Raw genomic sequence first — 25449 nt, 5'->3', positions numbered from 1 at the left:
TTTTTAAGTGCCTGAGTAAACTAATTTCTGGAGATGACTCGTAAATAAAGTGGCAAGGAATATCCTACTATAAGTTACACAATAAATATTTAAAAAATGGGAGAGAGAGAGACTGAGAAGTTTCACATCGTCAGCCCACCTGAAACAAGCTCTCCGAGAGATCCAGAGACTCATTTTCTTGTAAGATTTTACAGTGTCTAACGAAAGCAGAACTGCAATGCCTGAGAACTGAATAAGTAGTGTTACGATCACCGACGAGCTTTGTGCCACTCACTGGCATTAAAAGTGACGTGTCGCACATCCGTCGGTTTTCCGAACACTCATTGAAGTCTGCAAGTACAATTTAAGCAATTCAGATACACTTGGCTCCCCTGTTGTTGCATCCATTCGTTCCGCTGACGGCCGTTATCTGATGCCGTTTAAGTACCGAAGGTCCCGTAATGCTATGGAGGTATCTATTCGAGTAACAGCTCACGATCAAGAAAGCCTAGACCAGTTTACAGACCCATAAACAGCCCGGATACTGGACAAAATAATGCACCTCTCTTGTTGCTCATCGCCATTACACAAATAAAATGTTGTTCTGACCCTATAAGAAAAACGGCCGTTAGGCGAACGTGACTCCAGCGTAAGCCAGCGTTACGAGACACCTGGTTACGGCAGCTGAAATGTATCACAGTTGAGGACGCGTGCTTTAAGTCCATACCGCAGTCAAGTCACGCGCGAATTCTTAAAATCGAGATTGCGGATAATTCACCAAGAGTACCCTAAAGCAGTGAACGGACGTTGTGAGCGCTAAGTGCCGGCTGTGCACTTGCATTATCTGCCTGTGTGCACAACAGGTTTGCAGATTGACGAGAAGGAGAAGTAACGAAGTGACAAAACCAACTCGCAATTCGGGAGAGTGGTGCTTCAAGTTCCCATCCGGCCGCCTACTGGTAGGTTTTCCGCGATTTCCCTAAATCGATTACGGTAAATACTGCAAATAACATGGACGATTTTCCTTCGCAGTCAGTGGTTGTGCTGCGTGTGGAGCGACGCATTCGATGATAGCGCGCCAAACACTAACCTTAACTCCAGATTCTCAAGTTTCCAGGACAGCGAATGTTATCGTTTTCCCCAACGATACCTTGATAGTTTCTTTAAAAGTCTTTCTCTGGCGTGTCCAGTGTAGATATGTGCTCGCTGATTGCACTCTAGTAAAATTTCCATTGACTTTTGATGTTGTTGCTCCCATTCGGAGCCCACATATTTTCAGCCAGAGCGCAGCGAGTTGGGAAAATTTTGAAAAAATTTCCCAATTTCAGCACTTGCCTTAACAGTATGAAAAAGCTCCTGAAAACAATGATGAGTGCCAAGGTGATGTATATGTTTAAAGTTGTTACTTTGACAATATTGTCCTATTCTTTAATATGTTATTTGTGCGTGTACGTTTTTGTATGAAAAAAGTGTATGATCCATTTGTTACTCCATATGTACTATTTATAAAGAGTTACATGTTTGTACCTGTTACTGTCCTTCAACGTAGTCACCAGCGTTGTGTAGAAAATGTTGCCAGTGATACGGAAGGCGTAGTATACCGTTAACAGAGCCTGTTCTGTTGATGGTGCGAATGGAGCGTTCCACATCGCTGGCAACGGGTTCTACACAGCGCTGGTGACTACTTTGAAGAACAGTAACAGGTGCAAACATGTAACTCTTTTGTATCGGTTGTGAATAAATAGTTGCCACTATTTAAGTTCCAACCCTCGTGCGTGTGGAAGTGTTGGCTGGAGCGATTGAGGTAAGAAACTCACGCCAGAATGGTTATTCAAACCTAATCCACGAATATAGATGATGATGGTGAAGACGATTATGATGATGATGATGGTGATGATGATGATGAACACTGGTGGCTGGCAGACCTATAGGCTAGGTCCAGAAGAAGTTCTTTCCTGGCTGCATGTTTGAGTACTATCATACACTACCGGCCATTAAAATTGCTACATCAAGAAAAAATGCAGATGATAAACGGGTATTCATTGGATAAATACATTATACTAGAGCTGACATGTGATTACATTTTCACGCAAATTGCGTGCGTAGATCCTGAGAAATCAGTACCCAGAACAACCACCCCTGGACGTAATAACGGCCTTGATACGCCTGGGCATTGAGTCAAACAGAGCTCGGATGGCGTCTACAGGTACAGCTGACCATGCAGCTTCAACACGATACCACAGTTCATCAAGAGTAGTGACGAGCCAGTTGCTCGGCCACCATTGACCAGACGTTTTCAATTGGTGAGAGATCTGGAGAATGTGCTGGCCAGGGCAGCAGTCGAACATTTTCTGTATCCAGAAAGGCTCGTACAGGACCTGCAACATGCGGTCGTGCATTATCCTGCTGAAATGTAGGGTTTCGCAGGGATCGAATGAAGGGCAGATGCACGGGTTTAACACATCTGGAATGTAACGTCCACTGTTCAAAGTGACTTCAATTTGAACAAGAGGTGGCGGAGACGTGTAACTAATGGCACCCCATACCATCACGCAGTGTGATACGCCAGTACGGCGATGACGAATACACGCTTCCAATGTACATTCACCTCGATGTCGCCAAACACGGATGCGACCATCATGATGCTGTAAACAGAACCTGGATTCATCCGAAAAAATGACGTTTTGCCATTCGTGCACCCGGGTTCGTCTTTGAGTACACCATCGCAGGCGCTGTGATGCAGCGTCAAGGGTAACCGCAGCCATGGTCTCCGAGATGATAGCCCATGCTGCTGCAGACGTCGTCGAACTATTCGTGCAGATGGTTGTTGTCTTGCAAACGTCCCCATCTGTTGACTCAGGGATCGAGACGCGGCTGCACGATCCGTTACAGCAATGCGGATAAGATGCCTGTCATCTCGACTTCTAGTGATAGGAGGCCGTTGGGATCCAGCACGGCGTTCCGTATTACCTTCCTGAACCCACCGGTTCCATATTCTGCTAACAGTCATTGGATCTCAACCAACGCGAGCAGCAATATCGCGATACGATAAACCAAAATCGCGATAGGCTACAATCCGACCTTTATCAAAGTCGGAAACGTGATGGTACGCATTTCTCCTCCTTACACGAGGCATCACAACAACGTTTCACCAGGCAACGCCGATCAACTGCTGTTTTTGTATGAGAAATCGGTTTGAAACTTTCCTCGTGTCAGCACGTTGTAGGTGTCACCACCGGCGCCAACCTTGTGTGAATGCTTTGAAAAGCTAATCATTTGCATATCACAGCATCTTTTTCCTGTCGGTTGGATTTCACGTTTGTAGCACGTCAACTTCGTGGTGTAGCAATTTAATGGCCAGTAGTATAAGGGTGCCCACTGAGTGTAGCCGAATGTAGTAGATCCGTGTCCACTATCTCATAAAGAGTATCCAGGCACATATTGATGGACATAAATATGGGGTGTGTTCACCCTTCGGCTTTATAACGGTTTGAACTCTGCTCGGGACATTTTCAATGCGATAACTGTATGTCTGTAAAGCAATTGCAGACCAATCTTCCTCGATAGCCTAAATTACAGAAACTTGGGTTGTCGGACGCTGGAGTCTCGAGCCAAATCGACATGCTCAACTCGCCCTAAAGGTGCTCCACGTGGTTCAGATCGGGACTGGCAGACCTATCAAATACAGGTTGCTGTTTCTTGACAGGTTAAATTGTTATGTTCATGCAAAGAAGCATCATCATCATGTTATTTCTCTATAGAACGCACTATACAGTAATGTAAAATGTGTTCAAATCCTTCCACCTTTAGCGCTTTCTTAAGCGTAATAACAGACCCACAACCTTATCATGAGAAACGCCTCCATACCGTAACCCTACATCTTCTGCATTTCGCTGTCGACACTACATAGAGGTAATTTCTCCAGGTATTCTTCAAATCCAAACCATTCCATCAGACTGCCCTAGTGTACAGCGTAATTCACCACTCCACAGCTCTCGTCCTCATTAGTCCACTGTCCACTGGCGACCGACTTCACACCGCCTCAAGCATCGCTTAGTAGTGACTACATAAATGTGTGGCTTATGGAGGGTTGTCCGACCTTTGTTTCCCATTCTCGTTAACTCCCTACGCACAGTGACGGTATTAGCTGGAAAGCTGGTAGCACTCTGCAACTCACGAGTGTTCCTTCTGCTGATTTTATGCGGTATTTCGCAACCTACTTCCGGAATGCTAGACTGCTCATGTCCCACAGTACATGATGCCTGGTTGGTGTTGGTTTAGCTATGGTTGTTCCTTCGCGTTTCCACTCCACAGATGTGATCAAAATCCTGCTATGTATGCTGCTCGGTATCCTGGACGACATCATTCAAGTGTCCGGACCGTTCGCCGGATAGTTACGTTATTTACGGAAACAGGAAGTGTTCAGCCATATGTGAAACGTCAACCACGACGTGCAACAAATGATGATGCCCAAGTAGGTGTTTTAGCTGCTGTCCGGCTAATCTGCGCATCAATAGCAGTCAAATTGTGCGAGAATCTGGATTCTCAAAAACGTCGGTGTTGAGAATGCTACATCAACACCGATTGCACACGTACCATATTTCAAAGACCAGCAATTGCATGGCGTCGACTTTGAACGTCGTGTACAGTTCTGCCACTAGGCATAAGAGAAATTACGAACGATGACAGATTTTTGCACGCGTTCTATTTATCGACGAAGCGTCATTCGCCAACAGAGGTAACGTAAACCGACATAATATGCACTATTGGGCAACTGAAAATACACTATGGCTGCAACAAGTGGAACATCAGCGACCTTGGCTGGTTAATGTATGGTGCTGCATTATGGGAGGAAGGATAACTGGCCCCCATTTTATCGATGGCAATCTAAATGGTGCAATGTATGCTGATTTCCTACTTAATGTTCTACCTATGTTACTACAAGACGTTTCACTGCATGACAGAATGGCGATGTACTTCCAACATGATGGATGTCCGGCACATAGCTTGCGTGCGGTTGAAGCGGTATGGAATAGCATATTTCATCACAGGTGGATTGGTCGTCGAAGTACCATACCATAGCCCTCACGTTCACCGGATCTGACGTCCCCTGATTTCTTTCTGTGGGGAAAGCTGAAGGATATTTGCTTTCGTGAACCACCGACAACGCCTGACAACATGCGCCAGCGCATTGTCAATGCATGTGCGAACATTACGGAAGGCGAACTTCTCGCTGCTGAGAGGAATGTCGTTACACGTATTGCCAAATGCATTGACGTTGACGGACATCATTTGGAGCATTTATTGCCTTAATGTGTTATTTACAGGTAACCACACTGTAACAGCATGCGCCCTCAGAAATGATAAGTTCACAATGGTACATGTACCACATTGGAACAACCGAAATAATATGTTCAAACGTACCTACGTTCTGTATTTAACTTAATTTAAAAAACCCACCTGTCACCAACAGTTCGACTAAAATTGTGAGCCATATTTTTGTGACTATTACAGCGCCATCTATCACAAAGCGAGAAAAGTGGTCCAACTAAAACGTTCATATTTCTTTACGTACTACCCGAATATGTAATAAAAAATAGGAGTTCCTGTTTAAAAAAACGCAGTTGATATCCGTATGACCTAAGGCAGCGCCATCTAGTGCGCCAACCATAGCGCTATCTGGTTTCCCCCTTCAAGCTAGACAAGTTGCGCTCTTTGTAGTTTTTTCGTATGACGCTTATTTCGTGAGGTATTTGGCCCAGTCACGATCAATGGACCACCCTGTATATGTCTGTGGTGGCCGCGCAGAAGGTTTTTCTAAGAAAAGCTGTCATCTGGCCGCGGACTGCTAGGCTGATTGTGACGACCTTTTTGGCAAACAAGTTCTAACACATTCGTTTTTCGAGGTTCTAGCTAAAAATCCCAGGAGTCAATGGGAAAAGCCGATGATATTAAATAATTTACACCAACACATAGTTTGCATTTTGTGTTAATTTTCGTAATTTTCCAAAACATTCGTACAATGCACAGCTTGAAGAAACTGTCTTCGCAGATCATGTACTCGAACTAGCTGAATACAACTGCGACTTTGCTGCTACCCACGAGTACTTAGGCTAAGTACTTATACAGTTTCTTAGTAATTCAAGTTCTTCGAGAGTACTGTTCAACAAAGTCACATTAATGGAATTGCAATTAAAATCGATTCTTGCAGAAGAATTTACAGTTATTGTTTTGAAGATTATGAATGACTGATTGTAACAAATGTGATTTCTAAATTGTTTTTCAAATTTAATATCGAAATTCAGGTCGAGAAATGTGACTGACAATATTCGATACAAAATAATTAATACCTCGTTAATTACATCAGGAATTTTGATGCCAACGTATTTTTCAGCACTTTACATAAAGCGAAAATAGCTATTGAGGTTCAAATTTTACATAATAACCTAGTTTTGACCAAATGCTGGAAATAATAGTTTATTTATGGCAGAAAGTTTAAGAACTTGTAATTACAGAATAAATTACAACGAATCTGATTAGACTTTTTGTAGAAACAATCTCAAATGTTGACAGTTTCCTATTTAATGACTGAACTGATTTCTACTTGATTATTGTCTGACATTTATACAAATGAAATAACTGGTCTTTCTGTAAATTTCGTATAACTGATGATAACAGTAAGATATTTTTTCACTAATTAAAGTTCCCTGTTACTTTTCTTTAAATGAGCTGAAGTTGACTAAATGGGTGTTACATTTTACATATTGCTTGTAGAATGCTACTTGATACAGTAAGTAGCTCCAAAAGCTGTATTTTAACATTTGCTATTCTGTGAAATGTGTATCATGTAATACGTAAGAGCCCGGTACCATACGCTTGAATAAGGGTTGCCATAATACATTCTATCACTGAGGGGAAGTAGAACAATATAACACGACCTTGCTTTTGGACTTCCCCGTTCAGCTGTTGCTCCGTTTCCAGCTTACATGCCGCATTCTTTTAATTTAGGACAGCTCTATGGGATTAACATCTGAGGTCATCAGTCCCCTATAACTTAAAACTACATAAACCTAACTAACCTAAGGACACCACCCACGTCCATGCCCAAGGCAGGATTCGAACCTGTGACCGTAGCAGTGGCGCGGTTCCAGACTGGAGTGCCTAGAACCGCTCGGCCACCGCGGCCGGCGATTTAGGACGTAATACTCCATTTCTGCCTCGTAAGCAGTGCCTCTCGCCAATAACATTAATATTTAATGGAGTTTTCAAGCTTGGCTTGGTTGTTAAATTATGTAAATTATTTATTAAATACCTTTTGTTTTTTCATAAAAACCACTAGACCATGTTAACGCTGATATTTGAAACTGATGAATTAGTATCAGCCGTTCCCATTTAATGACCTGTTCAACCCAGACAACTACTCCCTTTCTCCATGAAAGTAAAATTTGCCAATCCCACAAAATTGTATGATACGATGATCAAAGAGGGGAGAGGGCGAAACCTGATACCCCACGCAGAACCTACACTTCTCGAATAGCATCAAAGGGGCCACCGAGCTTAACATCATCCTATCGACGGGTCCCCGTCACCAGTATCACACACTCTCGTTCCATGAGACACGAAGGAGATGTTCGGAATTTAACCGAGGACAGTGGCGCAGCGTGCCGTTGTCAGGAAAGTTATACCACCGTTTCTGCTGCCCTTGGCTGCCAAATATAGGTGGTGGGCATTTCATGCACCACCAGGTTTCAAATCGACTAGCTTGGGTCGAGCAGCACGTCACGTCCATGCATTAGCGACATCGGCTACGGAGGCGGGAATTCGAGTGCTGACTCTCATGTGGTTGTCGGAAATGTGAACCAGACAGATTCTTCATAATTTTTTACTAACACCGTTTGTCTGCTAGGGCTCAGGCAGCCACTTCCTGGACACAACCCGTATCGACTTGGTGTGATTTGCCACCACATCTAAGCGAACTGAATCACGTGATACGGCTTCTTACTTAAATTAAATCCTTCCACCCTGTTGACTGAACCAGTTACTAGTGTTAATTTGATAGTGATATGTACTCTAAGGCTGTTCGTCTTCATGTTGAAACGTGACACGCAATTCAGCGGAATTCTGTAAATTATTGGTCATGCTACTGCCTAACATTAGGCTGGGTGGAAATGTATCGTTCAGTCCATAACGTTTACTTGGAAAATAGAACGAAGAACTAACTTAAGCACAACAGGTACATTTACACCCTGAATTATGTCGTATTTATACCGGCGTTACCATGCTCGTTCATTAATCTCTTCTGGTTGTAGCAGAGAAGAGTAATTATATTTTTCGCGATAAGACTGATCTTGTCACTTTGTGAGGTGGTAAACTACTAAATACCACACGTCGACTGCTGCGATACCATTATATGGTTGTGTTAGCCCAAGTGTATCCACTAATCGTGACATGTTCCATAGGCGAGATCTCGTAATCAATGCTCTCCACAGCGTAGAAGGAATACAGAAAGTAGATATTTTAGCATTATGTATTAAACTGGGGACCTAGAAAAGACGGAGAGGCTTCACCCTCATTGGTTCACAACCCCACAACAGGCCACAGCAGTCCCCCCACCTCACCGTCGTCCCACACCGAACCTACGGTTGTTGTGCGTTTCGGCTCCCAGTGGACGCTCCCCCCACCCCCACCCCGGGAAAGTCTCATAGCAGACGGGTGTAACCCCAAATGTTTGAGTGGTAGAGTTGCTGTGTCTAGACAAGACAGTCTAGACACAAGGGAGGTAGCCGAAAGGGCACGCGTCAACTCAAGCCGTCTTGCGTTAAGTCTGGAACAGGATTCGTAATGAATGTGATAAAGAAAAGAACGTAGCTACTAGAACACTTAACTTTTATATCGTCCTTTGGTATACAGCATTCTTGATGATACAAGTGAAACTATCTTGAGATACATGCAATGGTACAAATGGCGCCCTGCTAGGTCGTAGCCATTAACTTAGCTGAAGGCTATTCTAACTGTCTCTCGGCAAATGAGAGAAAGGCTTCGTCAGTGTAGTCGCTAGCAACGTCGTCGTACAACTGGGGCGAGTGCTAGTACGTCTCTCGAGACCTGCCGTGTGGTGGCGCTCGGTCTGCGATCACTGCCAGTGGCGACACGCGGGTCCGACATGTACTAACGGACCGCGGCCGATTTAAGCTACCACCTAGCAAGTGTGGTGTCTGGCGGTGACACCACAAGAGTAATTAAGGTGTACACGTACGTGGAGACAGTGTTTGCTCAGCAATCGCCGACATAGTGTAACTGAGGCGGAATAAGAGGACCAGCCCGCATTCGCCGAGGTAGATGGAAAACCGCCTTAAAAACCATCCACAAGCTGGCCGGCACACCGGACCTCGACACTAATTCGCCGGGCGGATTCGTGGCGGCGACCGGCACGCCTTCCCGCTCGGGAAGCAGCGCGTTAGACCGCGCGGCTAGCCGGACGGGACAGGAGCAGAATGCGGATAATACTAGATTCAAAATGCCTAACTGTTTTCTTTCTAACAAACTGATGAAAACTCATCACAACATCAAGAAGTAGTTGTGCACCATGAACGGAAGTTGGTAGACTTGTTTCTACATCTGAAAGTAGGTATCTACTCAGATTTCGCGCCACTATGAGGATGAAAATCACTTTCCCTTTAAATACAGTCTGTAACGGCCGTGAGCTTTAGTTGTCTTTGATTTTGGACCTTGTGAGCTGATGTTAGTCAAGAACCCCTTAAAAGCGACAAAGACGTCATTATCACTCAGTTTCAACGAGGTAGTTTAATAGCACTACAAGCAGCACTACTTTGATACTGCAGAAAGACTTGGCAGGAATTCTTTAAATTAATTGTTGTGCAGCGGTGGTCACGAGAACGTTCGCAAGGAGACCGGGCCCTGGACGGCCAAGCGCCACTACCGAGAGGGAGGGCCATCGTGTATGGCGTACTGCTCTGGTGCTCGATAACCTTACTATCGTGGCATCTTTTGATACATTTGAAAATAGTGCCGTTGAAATCAATCTGCGGATCCCTGTTAGAACGCAGGTGTGGAGTATTTTTAGAATTGCCTCGGTCGTCAGCTCTTTCCACTCTTTAACTGTACCGGACCGTGAGTCGTGCTTGGGTAGCTCAGTCGGTAGAGTACTTGCCCGCGAAAGGCAAAGGTCCCGAGTTCGAGTCTTGGTCCGTCACACAGTTTTAATCTGCGAGGAAGTTTCATATCAGCGCACACTCCGCTGTAGAGTGAAAATTTCATTCTAGATCATCCCGCAGGCTTTGGCTAAGCCATGTCCGCAATATCCTTTCTTCCAGGAGTGCTAGTTCTGCAAGGTTCGCAGGAGAGCTTCTGTGAAGTTTGGAAGGTAGGAGACGAAGTACTGGCGGAATTATAGCTGTGAGGACGGGGCGTCAGCCGTGCTTGGGTAGTTTAGTCGGTAGAGCACTTGCCCGCGAAAGGCAAAGGTCCCGAGTTCGAGTCTCGGTCCGGCACAGAGTTTTAATCTTCCAGGAAGTTTCATATCAGCGCACACTCCGCTGTAGAGTGAAAATTTCATTCTAGATATCAAGGAATGTATTTCCTGACGTCTTCTATTACTTTAACTAATTTAATATTAAGTAAAGCTGCGAGTACCGGGCGTGAGTCGTGCTTGGGTAGCTCAGATGGTAGAGCACTTGCCCGCGAAAGGCAAAGGTCCCGAGTTCGAGTCTCGGTCGGGCACACAGTTTTAATCTCCCAGGAAGTTTCATATCAGCGCACACTCCGCTGCAGAGTGAAAATCTCATTCTGGCTAATTCAATATTGTTATAGATGTATGAAGAATCGATATAAAATAATTTAGTACTCAAAATGAAGCACATAACTGTTTTAATTGGCCATCAGAAACAAATGGATAAAGTAATTAGATCGACAAGAATAATATTAGACGCACAAAAACCCCATTTTTTCAAGGACATTAACGATAAAGAAATTAATGTAACAGATGTGAAACGAGAATCGCCCCTGACCAACTTAAGGGTGAGAGAGAATATCATTCACGATGGCAAAACTGAGTCATCTCCAGGAACGAATTATGGCGGTTTGTCACAATGCATAATCATGGCACATAACGGAGTAATCGAGTGAGGCGACGTGACTTAGCCGGCCGTTGTGGCCGAACGGTTCTAGGCGCTTCGGTCTGGAACCGCGCGACCGCTACGGTCGCAGGTTTGAATACTGCCTCGGGCATGGGTGTGTGTGATGTCCTTAGGTTAGTTAGGTTTAAGTAGTTCTAAGTTCTAGGGGACTGATGACCTCAGCTGTTAAGTCGCATAGTGCTCAGAGCCATTCGAACCAATTTTTTCGACGTGACTTCAGAAACACCCCAGATAGGTGCCAACAGAATTTCAGTCTCGTGCGTTCTACAACGATCAGGAATATAACATCCTCCTCGTACATCTACTGCTCTAGATCGTCGAATTCGGTTTCTAGGAGAACTAAACGTCCAGAAAAGGTCCTGTCTGATGATAACGTCAAGTCACATCTTCCTTTTCACGTTAGAATTTTGGAACACTTTTATCTGACCATGATGATGGCCGGGTGCTTGGTACTCCCTCGGCTTTCCGTCACTACGAGCCACAGTCTCCAGAATTTTCTGGACATTTATCCACTCAAAGCTCTAGTTCATTGGCTTCCAACCTTTCTCAGCCCATTACCCCTGAGTGCAATCAGGCATTAGCGCCCCACCCCCCTTCCCCCCTGCCAAATGCTACTGCCATCTCCCCCTCCCAATTGGAATCACGAGGCTGAGGGCACCCCGAAAAATGGCAACAGCACATGGCGGCACGGATGGTCACCCATCCAAGCGCCGGCCACGCCCGACAGTGCTTAACTACGGTGATCTGATGGGAACCGGTATATCCACTGCGGCAAGGCCGTTGCCACATACTTCTGTATGACTGTGTTTATTGTCACTCTGACACAGCCCTGGAATCTAAATTGTTCTTCTGCTGAACGCAGTACACCATGCTGTAAAACGTGCACATATCCTTCCACATCTCGCGTCGTCTTGATTAGCGGACCACGTCCTAACCATGAGAAACAACCCCATATCCTAGCACGACCTCCTCCGTACGTCACTGTAGACACTACACATGATGCCATGTAACGCTCTCCAGGCATTCCCCAAACCCAAACACTTCCCTCGGATTGCCACAGCGTACAGCGTGATTCATCGCTCCAAATCATTCGTTTCTTGTCGCACTTTAAACCATCTCAAGTGTTGCTTAGCGTTGACTACAGAAATGTGTCTCATGGGGAACTGCTGTATCACTGTACCCTACTGCTGTTTGGACAGTACACACAGCCACTGTGCTAGATGGGTTGCTAGTTGCACTTTGGAAGTCACAAGTGATTCCATCCCCTGATTTCACGCCGTTTTTTACTACCACCTTCCGCAGTGTTCGACGGTCCCTGTCCGTTTTGCTGTTGTTATTCCTCCATGTTTCCACTTCACCGTCACATCACCAACGGTCGACTTGTGTAGCTACAGAACGGTTGAAATGTTCCTGCTGAATTTGCTACTCGACGACATCCAATTCGAAGTCAATGAGGTATCCTGGCAGATCGATTCTGCTGTTACTCCTTCTCCACGGCTAACACAGTAGCACCCACCTCCTTTTATACCGGCTGAGCCGATTCTGGTGACATCTTATGGTCAGTTCTGCATTACATAGGGATGTACGCATACGTCTGATCAGATAGTGTGGATCTTGTACTCATGATCACTGTTTTATATCAGTTCGTGTACAACTGTAGCCTGTTACTCCTCTTTCCCCGCCAGACGGTGAAATGGAAGAGCTCGAGCTTGCAGCTATTATCACACTCGTGATACAAACTAAAATGTCCATGCAGGGGTCCGTGACCACACTTTTTTGGCAATTCGCCCTTTGGAATAACAACGTGTCAACTAACATTTCAACCTTCGTGTAAGTTGATATCAAACTTTCATTAACTCACTATTAAACTGTCTCTCCACTTAGACAAGTGATTTTTTGATATGGTACTGGTCTATGCCCGTCTCAATAAACTGTAAACATCATGTACAAAAACATTGTGATAAAAGTGCATAACATCTGGTTAACCTTCCGCCTTACCTCATTCCTTCTGAAACTACTGCTGCGAACAACCTCTGATCGAGCTATTCAAGCACCTGATGAATTTTCACGTGTCACATACCTCTACCCTCGTTTCTTCATTCGCTTTATAAGAGCAAATTCCGTTTTTTTTTTGTTTTTTTTTTCGTTCCAAAAATGGACAACATACATGTAATATATTTTCTACTTTTAAATCCTAAAGTTTGTTAGGATAACAAGATTTAATTAATAAAGCCAATTGGTTATACAAATATTCAACTTTTTCTATCATTGCTTACACGAAAAATAGTTCAGTAATAAAAAAAATAAGTTTCATCTGTCAAGTAGAACCTTGTCGTCCCAACAAATCAAAGTGATGTAAGTTAGAACTTCGGCTTTCTTGTAACGCGGCTGTTACTCTACTGATTATAGCAAGAGATTATTGTACTTGTTGCAGAAATCAGAGAGCACAACTGGTAGAATTAATAAATATTTCGTCTACAATGCAACAATCTTTTTTTTTTTCAAATGAAACTGTTTTGTTCCGAGGCTTTTTCAAGTCTCAAACATCTATTACGTGCATATGCAGACTGAAGTGATGAACGAAAATTTGTACCAAGGCCAACCGCGTTCGAAACCTGGCGTTGGAACAAATTTTCATTTGTCAGTTCAATCTGCACATATACACCCTAACTAAATCTTCCTTTATTATTTTCGTGTTGACCAACTAGGATCACGTAACCACGTCAGCTGCCCTTCTTTCTTTGACATTGTTTCCTATTTTCCCAGCACTCCCTCTTTTTTTGCGTATTATTTTTTCTTTTCTTCGGTCCGTGTTGTTGTCGTTTCTTATTTCTTTTGATTAGAAACCCTTCTACATTTAGCATTTTATTATTTATATACATATAATTCTTAACAACACCATATATATATATATATATATATATATATATATATATATATATATATATAAGTTTTTTCTTTTATTATCAATTCTTTGATGTTTCTTGCAAGCTCTTTCTTATTTCTGTAGTCCTTGTCATTGTAGATTTCTTCTCCCAGAAATACAGCGATATTTGTTTTGTTTGTTCTTATTCACTCGGTAGAGGTGTCAAGAAAGGTTAAATTTCACTTAGCCATTACTTCTGATATTTTCTCCGTAATTTTGTAGATCTCCTCTTTACTTCTAACTTTCCAACCATCTGCAGTTACTAATCCTCCATTATTTTCCTACGAATCCGTCTTTCAGATACCTCTTTTCTGTGCATCTTATAGTTCATTGTTAGGCATTCACATCCAAATAAACATTCTGCTAGTACCGTGGTGGTATAGCGTTTTAGTTTTGTTTTTCTAGATGCGCATTTCTTGTTGTAAATATTCTTTGTCAAAATGTTTGCTCTTTCCATTCTATTAACTCCTACATCCGTTGCAAATTTTTCTATCTCTTTCTGTTGTATAGTATATTTCAATTTCCTTACTCGCTCCATTTTTACCGATTTGTGTTTCTATGAATTTTGGTGCAATTTTTATGTTTGTCAGGATTTTTGTTATCTTCAGCTGTAATTTTGAGGCCAGTTCTATTTGCAATTTTTTCAAAATATTTTTACCGATTTGTGTTTCTATGAATTTTGGTGCATTTTTTATGTTTGTCAGGATTTTTGTTATCTTCAGCTGTAATTTTGAGGCCAATGACTAATTCAGTCAGATTCTTCTGAAAGTACTGGAAAATCATCTGGCAAAGCCAGACAGGTTAGTTTAATTCCATTTGTTTTCCTTCCCAGAATTATCAGTTCGATTTTGTGACTTTTTAGCTCCAAATTCCTGATCCTTCCAATCTTTTCTAGAAGCCAGCTAAACAGTAAATGTGATAAACCACCCTCGTGTCTAGCAACAGCTTTTCTTTGAAATGGTGAAGGTTCTTCTCCTATGAATTTAACTCCAGATATCATATTTGTTAGAGCCACATGAATTATGTTTGCTGATTTTGCTTTGACACCAAATTATCTAATGATTTTATCCATTCACTTTCTGTCTAGTGAATCAAACACTTTTTTGAAATTACTAAATGATACTGTTATCGTTCTGCTCGTTAACATTCTGTGGCGAATTATTGATTTTGAGTTAAAATCTGTTTTGTGGAAGATAATCCATTTCGAAAGCCACTCTTTCCTCCGAGCTGCCTGCCTGAAGTTTTTACAACTCTATCGAGTAGAATTTTTGATAACATATTATGTGTCACTGGAAGATATGAGACTCCTCTGTAATTGTTGACATTTTGGTTGTGAGTGGATTACAGCTATTTCCCATTCTTTTCGGCGGATAGTTGAAACAACCTTGACCACATGCGAGAGGCCATTATCCTGCACCAGTATAATGCCGTCCGTCAACTTTTCCTGGGCGTCTGGGCTTGATAGCGTACTTCAAATTTTGCAAAGTGTTCACGTTCCGCTGTGAGTTAATTGTGGCGCCATGTTGGAGAAAATGACTTTGAGTCGAAGAAAAAGGTCATCGTGTTTTTCCCTGAGCTGGTGTGCACGGCTTCAGAATTTTTTCGGTGGGGGTCGATCCATATGCTTCCACTGCTAGCTCCAACGCTTGCACTCCGGCTCAAAATGATGGCGCCAAGTTGCAGGATAATCCTGGCCAAATGTTGACAAGGTTGTTTCGATGTCGCAGCGGAAGTTTCGCTGAGACGTCTTTACACATCTTCCATACAGTCACGATACCTCCCCATCTGATTTGCGCATTTTTGAGCCCTTAAGGATGGCGTTTGTGGTAGCGTATCTCCTGCGGACGAGGAGATGCACGCCTGGGTTCACGAAAGCATTGAGTGCCTTGCCTCAGAGTGGGGTACGTGTATTAGTAATTACGGCGATTAGTTTTGGATTAATAAACAGTTTACTTACTTCTTTCCATCTGTCTCGTTTTCAATTGACAGCCTCTTATTCCAAAAAGGGTTCAAATGGCTCTGAGCACTATGGGACTTAACATCTATGGTCATCAGTCCCCTAGAACTTAGAACTACTTAAACCTAACTAACCTAAGGACATCACACAACACCCAGTCAACATGAGGCAGAGACAGTCCCTTATACATTCAGTTTTTATGATATTGTTGTGTGCTCCAGTAATATGTCTGTTATTGGTATTTCGCAAACTACCATTCGACTAGTTCTCAGTCATAAAAGGGCAGAAGCCTATCTCTGATCATCGTAAAACAAACCACTACTTTTAAAATTAGTTCAGTGGCAGGATGCTGAACAGAAAAGAACGTCCTAGATTATTTTCTTCTCTCTTCTGTTCTGAAAATACTGGCTGAAACACGTTCGCTACACAATACACTTTTAAAAGATATTATTACAGAAGTCCTTCGAGCCTTAAAATTCGAAAGACAGTTTCCTATATGTCAAAATTTGTTCCTCCCATTGCAGAATAATGAGTTCTAGTATACCTTTCCTTTGACGTATGCTTAAAAACCGGACATCATTTCTTTTCCAGGATCATTTATGCTGATGGCTGCTTACCAAGTCCTATCGCATGATACACTGTAGTTTGCGAAATACGTTCACGGTAAATAACTTGAAAGTTAGCCTTAAACAGCGAACGCTCAGCCGTTAGCCCGCGGTTACCTTATTACACCACCTCTAATGAGTCTGATGAAGTTATTAAGGATAATATGTGGAACGAAACTGCACATAGATATTCAAAGTAACGGCAGCAATCAGTTTACTTTCCTGTCGTTATATTCCCTGTGATCTGAATCCAAAGCAGAGAGCGTTGTCCTGATTTTCCAACTGCAGCAGTTGATAGGTATGATAAAAATTTCCTTCATATGGCTAGAAAAATGAGGAGACAAGCATTTGGAGGCCATAATCGCTTCGGTCTGTATGTGATTTGCTTTTCTGCCTTCCTTTGTGCCAGTGATCTATGAGCGTTGTGAAAGAAAATATAAACACGGAATTCCTCGATTAATGTTACAATCTTCGACGGTTTGTATTTGGAACTTGTTGTTGTGGTCTTGAGTCCAGAGACTGGTTTGATACAGCTCTCCATGCTACTCTATCTTGTGCAAGCTTCTTCACCTCCCAGTACCTACTGCAACCTGCATCCTTCTGAATCTGTTTAGTGTATTCATCTCTTGGTCTCCTCTACGATTTTACCCTCCACGCTGTCTCCAATACTAAATTGGTGATCTCTTGATGCCTCAGAATACGTCCTACAAAGCGATCCCTTCTCCTAGTCAAGTTGTGCGACAAATTTCTCTTCTCCCCAATTCTATTCAATACCTCCTCATTAGTTATGTGATCTACCCATCTAATCTTCAGCATTCTTCTGCAACACCACATTTCGGAAGCTTATATTCTTTTCTTGTCTAAACTATTTATCGTTCATCTTTCACTTCCATACATGGCTACACTCCATACAAATACTTTCAGAAACGACTTCCTGACACTTAAATCTACACTCGATGTTAACAAATTTCTCTTCTTCAGAAACGATTTCCTTGCCATTGGCAGTCTACATTTTATATCCTCTCTACTTCGACCATCATCAGTTATTTTGCTCCTCAAACAGCGAAATTCATTTACTACTTTAAGCGTCTCATTTTCTAATCTAATTCGCTCAGCATCACCTGATTTAATTCGACTACATTTCATTATCATTGTTTTGCTTTTGTTGGCGTTCATCTTACATCATATCCTCCTTTCAGGAAACTGTCCATTCCGTTCAACTGCTCTTCCAAGTACTTTGCTGTCTCTGACAGAATTACAATGTCATCGGCGAACCTCAAAGTTTTTATTTCTTCTCCATGGATTTTAATTCCAACTCCTAATTTTTCTTTTGTTTCCTTTACTGCTTGCTCAATATACAGATTGAATAACATATGCAACCTGCATCCTTCTGAATCTGTTTAGTGTATTCATCTCTTGGTCTCCCTCTACGATTTTACCCTCCACGCCGCCTCCAATACTAAATTAGTGATCTCTTGTCTGTCTCACTCCCTTCCCAACCACTGCTTCCCTTTCATGCTCCTCGACCCTTATAACTGCCATCTGGTTTCTGTACAAATTGTAAATAGCCTTTCGCTCCCTGTATTTGATTCTTGCCACCTTCAGAATTTGAAAGAGAGTATTCCAGTCAACATTGTCAAACGCTTTCTCTATACAAATGCTAGAAACGTAGGATTGCCTTTCCGTAATCTATTTTCTAAGAACTTCTGGGAACATATGAGGTACTATTTTGAACACATTTTGACATACCAATATGTACGGTTGCGAACAGACTGATGAGCCAAATCATTACGTCAACTGTCCACCGCGACGTTATACGCTGCCTGGTAGCACTAAGGGCACGTGACGCGGTAAGAGAAAAGTATACGAGCAGAAGAGAGACGAATGGGGAACCATTGTAGCGATGGTAAGAGATGAAAATACGGAATTCTGCCGACTTAAGCGACTATGACTAAAGCCAGATGGTTGTGGCCCAGTGCTTGGGAGCGAGCACCCCGGAAACAAGGGAGCTGGTCGGCTGTTCGCGCGTTAATCCCGTTTGCATGTACAGAATGTGGTTGGAGAATGCTGAAACCGTGAGTGGGCAAAAATAAGTTTGACGTCCATACCTCATCACTGAGACTTACCCGCTCTCTAAAGCAGGATAGGCGGTGATCTGTGGCATATCTGACTAAAGAGTACAGTGCTGGGACAGGCAAAAGTGTTTTGGAGTGCACCGTTCACCGTACAATGTGGAACATGAAGTTCCGCACCAGAGGACCCCTACCTGTTCACATATTGACCCAACAACATCGTCTGTTGTGATTACAGTGGGCACGAGATCGTCGAGATTGGACCACAGATCAGTGGAATCGTGTCGCCTGGTCGGACGAATCCCGTTAACTGTTAAAACAAGTCGATGGTTGTTGTTGTTGTGGTCTTCAGTTCTGAGACTGGTTTGATGCAGCTCTCCATGCTACTCTATCCTGTGCAAGCTTTTTCATCTCCCAGTACCTACTGCAACCTACATCCTTCTGAATCTGCTTATTGTATTCATCTCTTGGTCTCCCTCTACGATTTTTACCCCCCACGCTGCCCTCCAATACTAAATTGGTGATCCCTTGATGCCTCAGAACATGTCCTACCAACCGATCCCTTCTTCTGGTCAAGTTGTGCCACAAACTTCTCTTCTCCCCAATCCTATTCAATACTTCCTCATTAGTTATGTGATCTACCCATCTAATCTTCAGCATTCTTCTGTAGCACCACATTTCCAAAGCTTCTATTCTCTTCTTGTCCAAACTATTTCTCGTCCATGTTTCACTTCCATACATGGCTACACTCCATACGAATTCTTTCAGAAATGACTTCCTGACACTTAAATCAATACTGGATGTTAACAAATTTCTCTTCTTCAGAAACGATTTCCTTGCCATTGCGAGCCTACATTTTATATCCTCTCTACTTCGACCATCATCAGTTATTTTGCTCCCCAAATAGCAAAACTCCTTCACTACTTTAAGTGCCTCATTTCCTAATCTAATTCCCTCAGCATCACACGACTTAATTAGACTACATTCCATTATCCTTGTTTTGCTTTTGTTGATGTTCATCTTATATCCTCCTTTCAAGACACTGTCCATTCCATTCAACTGCTCTTCCAAGTCCTTTGCTGTCTCTGACAGAATTACAATGTCATCGGCGAACCTCAAAGTTTTTATTTCTTCTCCATGAATTTTAATACCTACTCCGAATTTTTCTTTTGTTTCCTTTACTGCTTGCTCAATATACAGTTGAACAACATCGGGGAGAGGCTACAACCCTGTCTTACTCCCTTCCCAACTACTGCTTCCCTTTCATGTCCCTCGACTCTTATAACTGCCATCTGGTTTCTGTAGAAATTGTAAATAGCCTTTCGCTCCCTGTATTTTACCCCTGCCACCTTTAGAATTCGAAAGAGAGTATTCCAATGAACATTGTCAAAAGCTTTTTCTAAGTCTACAAATGCTAGGAACGTAGGTTTGCCTTTCCTTAATCTTTCTTCTAAGATAAGTCGTAAGGTAGTGCCCACATACTCCGTCATCCAGGCGAACGGCTTTTCGGAACATGCAGCGCGCCGCGGACGCAGGCCGATGGGAGCCATATTATGCTGTGGGAGACATTCACCTGGGTATCCATGGGACCTGCGGCGTTAATCGAAGGCGCCATGACTGCTGTGGGCTACGTGAACATTATTAGGGACCACCTGTAACCCCTTATACTTGATGTCTTGCCCAACAGCGATGGCATCTTCCAGAAGCAAATTGTCCGTGTCACATGTCCAGAATCATGCTGCAGTGGTTTGAGAAGCATGATAGTGAACTCACGTTAATACCTCGGCCATCAAATGCGTCTTTTCTGAAAAGGAAGAAACCCAACTGGGGCGCTATCGGGCGCCAAATTCCGCAGCCGCAAACCACCGACCTGTAAATTACGGGAAGTGTGTGACCTGTGCGTAGGCATCTGCTGCCACGCAACTCTGGGCCTATCAAGTACTTGTCGAATCCATGGCACGCAAAATCACTTATGAATTGGGTTTCAGAGATGTACCAACACGCTTTTAAGTAAGTAGTCATAATGTTGTGGCTCATCAATGTACGTCGAATAATGTGTTTCGCTTACTCGTATCATTTCAAGTAAAGTGCAGTAGTGATTCCTTATCAGTCTGGTAGTTATTACATTTGCAGGCAGCTACATAATTTGGTTTAGTAAAATGTCGTGTGACTAGGGCCTCCCATCGCGTAGACCGTTCGCCGGGTGCAAGTCTTTCGATCTGACGCCACTTAGGCGACTTGCGCGTCGATGGGGATGAAATGGTGATGATTAGGTCAACACAAGTCCCTGAGCAGAGAAAATCTCCCACGCAGCTGGGAATCGAACCCGGGCCCTTAGAATTGACATCCTGCCGCGCTGACCACTCAGCTACCTGGGGCGGATAATTTCATAAGAAAGTTAGCAGCTGTTCCAATAGTAGATGTGGATGCTGGAGAGACCCCATGGGTACAGTAGATTCAAATGGTTCAAATGGCTCTGAGCACTGTGGCACTTAATATCTGAGGTCATCAGTCCCCTAGAACTTAGAACTACTTAAACCTAACTAACCTAAGGACATCACACACATCTATGCCCGAGGCAGGATTCGAACCTGCGACCGTAGCAGTCGCGCGGTTCCAGACTGACGCGCCTAGAACCGCTCGGCCACACGGGCCGGCGGTACAGTAGATGTTTTACTTAATGACCACGATGGTAATGGTACGTTAATTCTTTTTGAACTGCAAATTCCTTAACTTTTAATATAGGCCTAAGGAGAGTAGAAGGACTTGACCCATACAGTGACCATTACAACATATTTATTTGCATCATAGATAAATCATTAAGAGAACTACAATCATAAATCAGATAATTTCTTTAAGAAACGCCACTCAGGCAAAGTTTACAAACTGCTTGTTATATAAATCCACAAATGAATTAATCTCTTTGAAAACATTTAACAACCCGCCACTCAGGCAAATTTTACAAACTGCTTGTTAAATGAAGCCACAAGCGAATTAACCTCTTTGCAAACATTTAAAAAAACTGCCACTCGGGCCAAGTAAATCATTTAAAATAAACTTTACATCAAATAACCAGGAAATTAATTACTTTTTCCACATAGATTGAAAACCGCCCCTCCCGGGCGAGATATTACCAAACAACTTTGCAAGGTTATAACAGTTTAGTTAACAATAACCAAGTTATTTCCCCATCGAAATTGACATACGCCACTAAGGCTGAATTGCACCACAATTTTAAAAAACGGTTTCAATTAAGACATATTCTTTTAGAAATCCCTCAAACCCGGGCAACCTTGCAGAGCCACCACAAGTTTTAGAAAACTGCAGCTTGTACAATAACTGAAGCCCGAGATTGTGAGGACGCGACCCGGCCACGAACGGTGGAGGCGACTGAGTACTTATCTTCGAATTAAGATGTGGACTCCGTTTGTACTTCCACCCCGTTCAGAACAACGAAATCGGAACCAAACAGCACACGTGAGCTCAGGCGAAGTCCACCGTCCGTACGCCCGCTAGTAATTTGAAAGGGGAGGCTCTGCACTTCGGTGGCCCATTGCTTCCGATCTCTGAAACATAAATCAGAAGCGACAACAGGGAACGAAACAACCGTTCCTTCACCTTAATACTCAAACTTATACAGGAAACTACTTCGTTATAATTGACAATAATAAAACTGATTTCATTCCTATAAGCAGAACCACATACACGAATGATGCAAACGGAACTGGCTCATTAAAACCCAAGCACCAAATGGAGCACCTTATGTGGGCCTGTAAGGTTCCACACGGCAATCTTTAGACACGGAATATAGATCGTTCGGTAAGGCTGCGCATACGTATCAATGTTTTAGACACTTGCCAGCTGAAGTAAGAACTATACTATTAATGAGCAAAGCACACACTTAATAAGAGGCATGAAATATCACATCACAGTCGTTGCAACACTTTGCTGCCTCAAGAGCAATCACCATTATACGAGGTGCGGCTAGAATAAAACCGGACTGATGCTGGAAAAAACATTTATTTACAATTATTTACAATTTCATGTTATCTCCTTCAATGTACTCTCCTCCTCGGTCTCTACACCGCTCCATACGAATTTTCCACTGTTCATAGCAATGCTGCAGATAATTTTCGGTAAGTCCATACATTACTTCCGTCGCTTTTTCTTTTACTGCTTCAACAGTCTCAAATCTAGTTCCTTTCAAAGCTGACTTGACTTTAGGGGAAAGAAAAAAGTCACAGGGGGCCAAATCAGGTGAGTAGGGTGGATGATCTAAGATGGGAATGTTGTGTTTTGCCAAAAACGTCTTCACTGACAACGCACTGTGAGCTGGGGCATTGTCTTGGTGAAGGATCCATGACTTTTTTCTCCACAAATCGTTCCGTTTTCTCCGTACTCGCTCACGTAGGGTAGCCAGGACGCTAATGTAGTAATGCTGATTCACTGTTTGTCCCTCTGGTACCCAATCAATGTGCACAATCCCTTTGATGTCAAAGAAAAACAATCATCATTGCCTTGAATTTCGATTTTGACATTCGTGCTTTTTTTGTCGTGGAGAACCAGGAGTTTTCCAATGCATCGATTGGCGTTTAGTTTCGGGATCGTAAGTAAAAAACCACGATTCATCGCAAGTAATAACATTTTGTAAGAAGGTGGGATCACTTTCAATGTTTTCCAGGATGTCAGAACAAATCATTCTTCGGCGTTCCTTCTGTTCAATTGTGAGACACTTTGGAACCATTTTTGAACACACTTTGTTCATGTTGAAACTTTCATGAAGAATCTGCCTAACACTTTCCTTGTCAACTCCTGTTAATTCAGACACTGCTCTGATTGTTAAACGGCGATCTTGTCGAACAAGTTTACCGATTTTTTCAATGTTTGCAACAGTTTTTGCTGACAGTGGTCTGCCAGTGCGAGTGTCATCACTGGTGTCTTCGCGGCCATCTTTAAATCGTTTAAACCACTCAAACACTTGTGTTCGCGATAAACAATCATCGCCGTACTCTTGTTGTAACATTACAAACGTTTCACTTGCAGATTTTCCTAGTTTGAAACAAAATTTGATGTTAACACGCTGTTCTTTCTGTACACTCAACTTTTCCGACGCACAGACAAAACGTCAACTACTTAAAACAGACGCCACGGGCAGACTGAGTGCAGGAGTCAGATGAAACTCGAGCAGTAGGCGGAGCGAGAGTCACGTGACAGGCCACGCGACTTTCAGCCTTATTGCATTCGTTTTATTGTTTCAACAGTACTAGTCCGGTTTTTTTCTAGCCACACCTCGTATTTCACTAATCATTGGTAGGATTTGAATTACTTAACTTGATACCAGCTGCTGGATCGATGTGGCGAAGACACCAGGCGTTGCTTAGTCCGATAGTAACAGCGTGTTCCTTCACGGAAGAGAGCACATGCATAGCTTCACAAGGTTGCCAAGAAGCCACAGCGCCGGCCCGCTGTTACTGACCCCAGTACGATCAAGCGCTAACTGCCGTCCGTACTCAGGCACACCGTGCTCGCTGTCGTCTCTCCAACGTCTCCCTAATACGCGCACTTCCGCCTGCCGTGCCCAACGTTGTTCTCCGCCTTCCACTCGGTACCGACCGCTATATCCTGAGCCGGCCCAAGCTCCAAAGTCAAACTTCTGCCAGAGGGAACCGAAAGTGCCTAAGCCAAAGATATCCCTGGCGCCAGTCCCGCCACGGCTCAAGTACAGTGGTTACTACTCTGGACTCATCCTATATTTAGCTTTTTTACAGATTCCCTACATAAAATGCCTATGTTTGTTTGTGCTCTTTCTTACTTGGTGTCGGCCGCTGTGGCCGAGCGGTTCTGGGCGCTTCAGTCTGGAACCGCGCGACCGCTACGGTCGCAGTTTCGACTCCTGCCTCGGGCATCGATGTGTGTGATGTCCTTAGGTTAGTTAGGTTTAAGTAGTTCTAAGTCTAGGGGAATGATGACCTCAAATGTTGTCCCATAGTGCTTAGAGCCATTTGAACCATTTTTGAACTTATTTGGTTGTCAATAGTACAAAATCTCAATCGTCCTTGTGATTCTGATGTTGCATGCTGCGATTGTTCTTCATGCGAGCACAACGTTATCACTTTAGATGTTTGCTTGAATATGTAATAATTAAGGGAGCCAGACTTGCACCCAATATACAGAAAGAGTGGGCTACAGTATTGTTCATTCTTGTGGTATCGGAAAGAATCGCTTCGGACAGGCTTACCTATTCGAATTCATACGTACTCCGTACCTATCAGAAGTCTTCAAACGTGTACTCTGATAATTTAGAAACACCACAGATAGTACACATCAACAAAAGAAATGCTCAGTAGGATAAAACACTCATCCTCACGAAAATTGTAGAAACCATCTAATAGAAGGATGCTTATAATTTTTGCAAAATAAAAAAAAAGGTACGAAAGATTATAGTTGGAAGTATACAGCGTGTCTGAAAAAGTTTTACACGACCTCGCAAGACTGTATCTTGTACGTGAATGAAGGTAGGTGTTCGGAACAAATTGTACTTTATATGGTAGCATACACGTCTTCACCTACACGACTACTCCGTAATTCACACTTAAGTGCCTGACAGGGGGTTCAGAGAACCGCTTTCACTCTGTTTCTGTACCGATCCACTCTCGAACAGCGCGCAGGAGAAACGGACACTTAGATCTTTACTTGCAAGCCCTGATTTCTCTTATTACGATGACAATTCTGCTATGTGTTGAGGGTCAACAAT

At 43.2% G+C, this 25449-nt stretch overlaps 1 pseudogene; it reads right to left on the bottom strand.

The window, feature by feature from the left end:
• Positions 1 to 11802: 11802 nt before the first annotated feature.
• Positions 11803 to 11920, bottom strand: LOC126210834 (5S ribosomal RNA; annotated as a pseudogene).
• Positions 11921 to 25449: the final 13529 nt, after the last annotated feature.

Source organism: Schistocerca nitens, chromosome 1 (assembly GCF_023898315.1).
Source record: "Schistocerca nitens isolate TAMUIC-IGC-003100 chromosome 1, iqSchNite1.1, whole genome shotgun sequence".
Taxonomy (NCBI): Eukaryota; Metazoa; Arthropoda; class Insecta; order Orthoptera; family Acrididae; genus Schistocerca; species Schistocerca nitens.
Note: the sequence above shows the minus strand (reverse complement) of the source record. Positions and strands in the feature narration are given on the sequence as shown.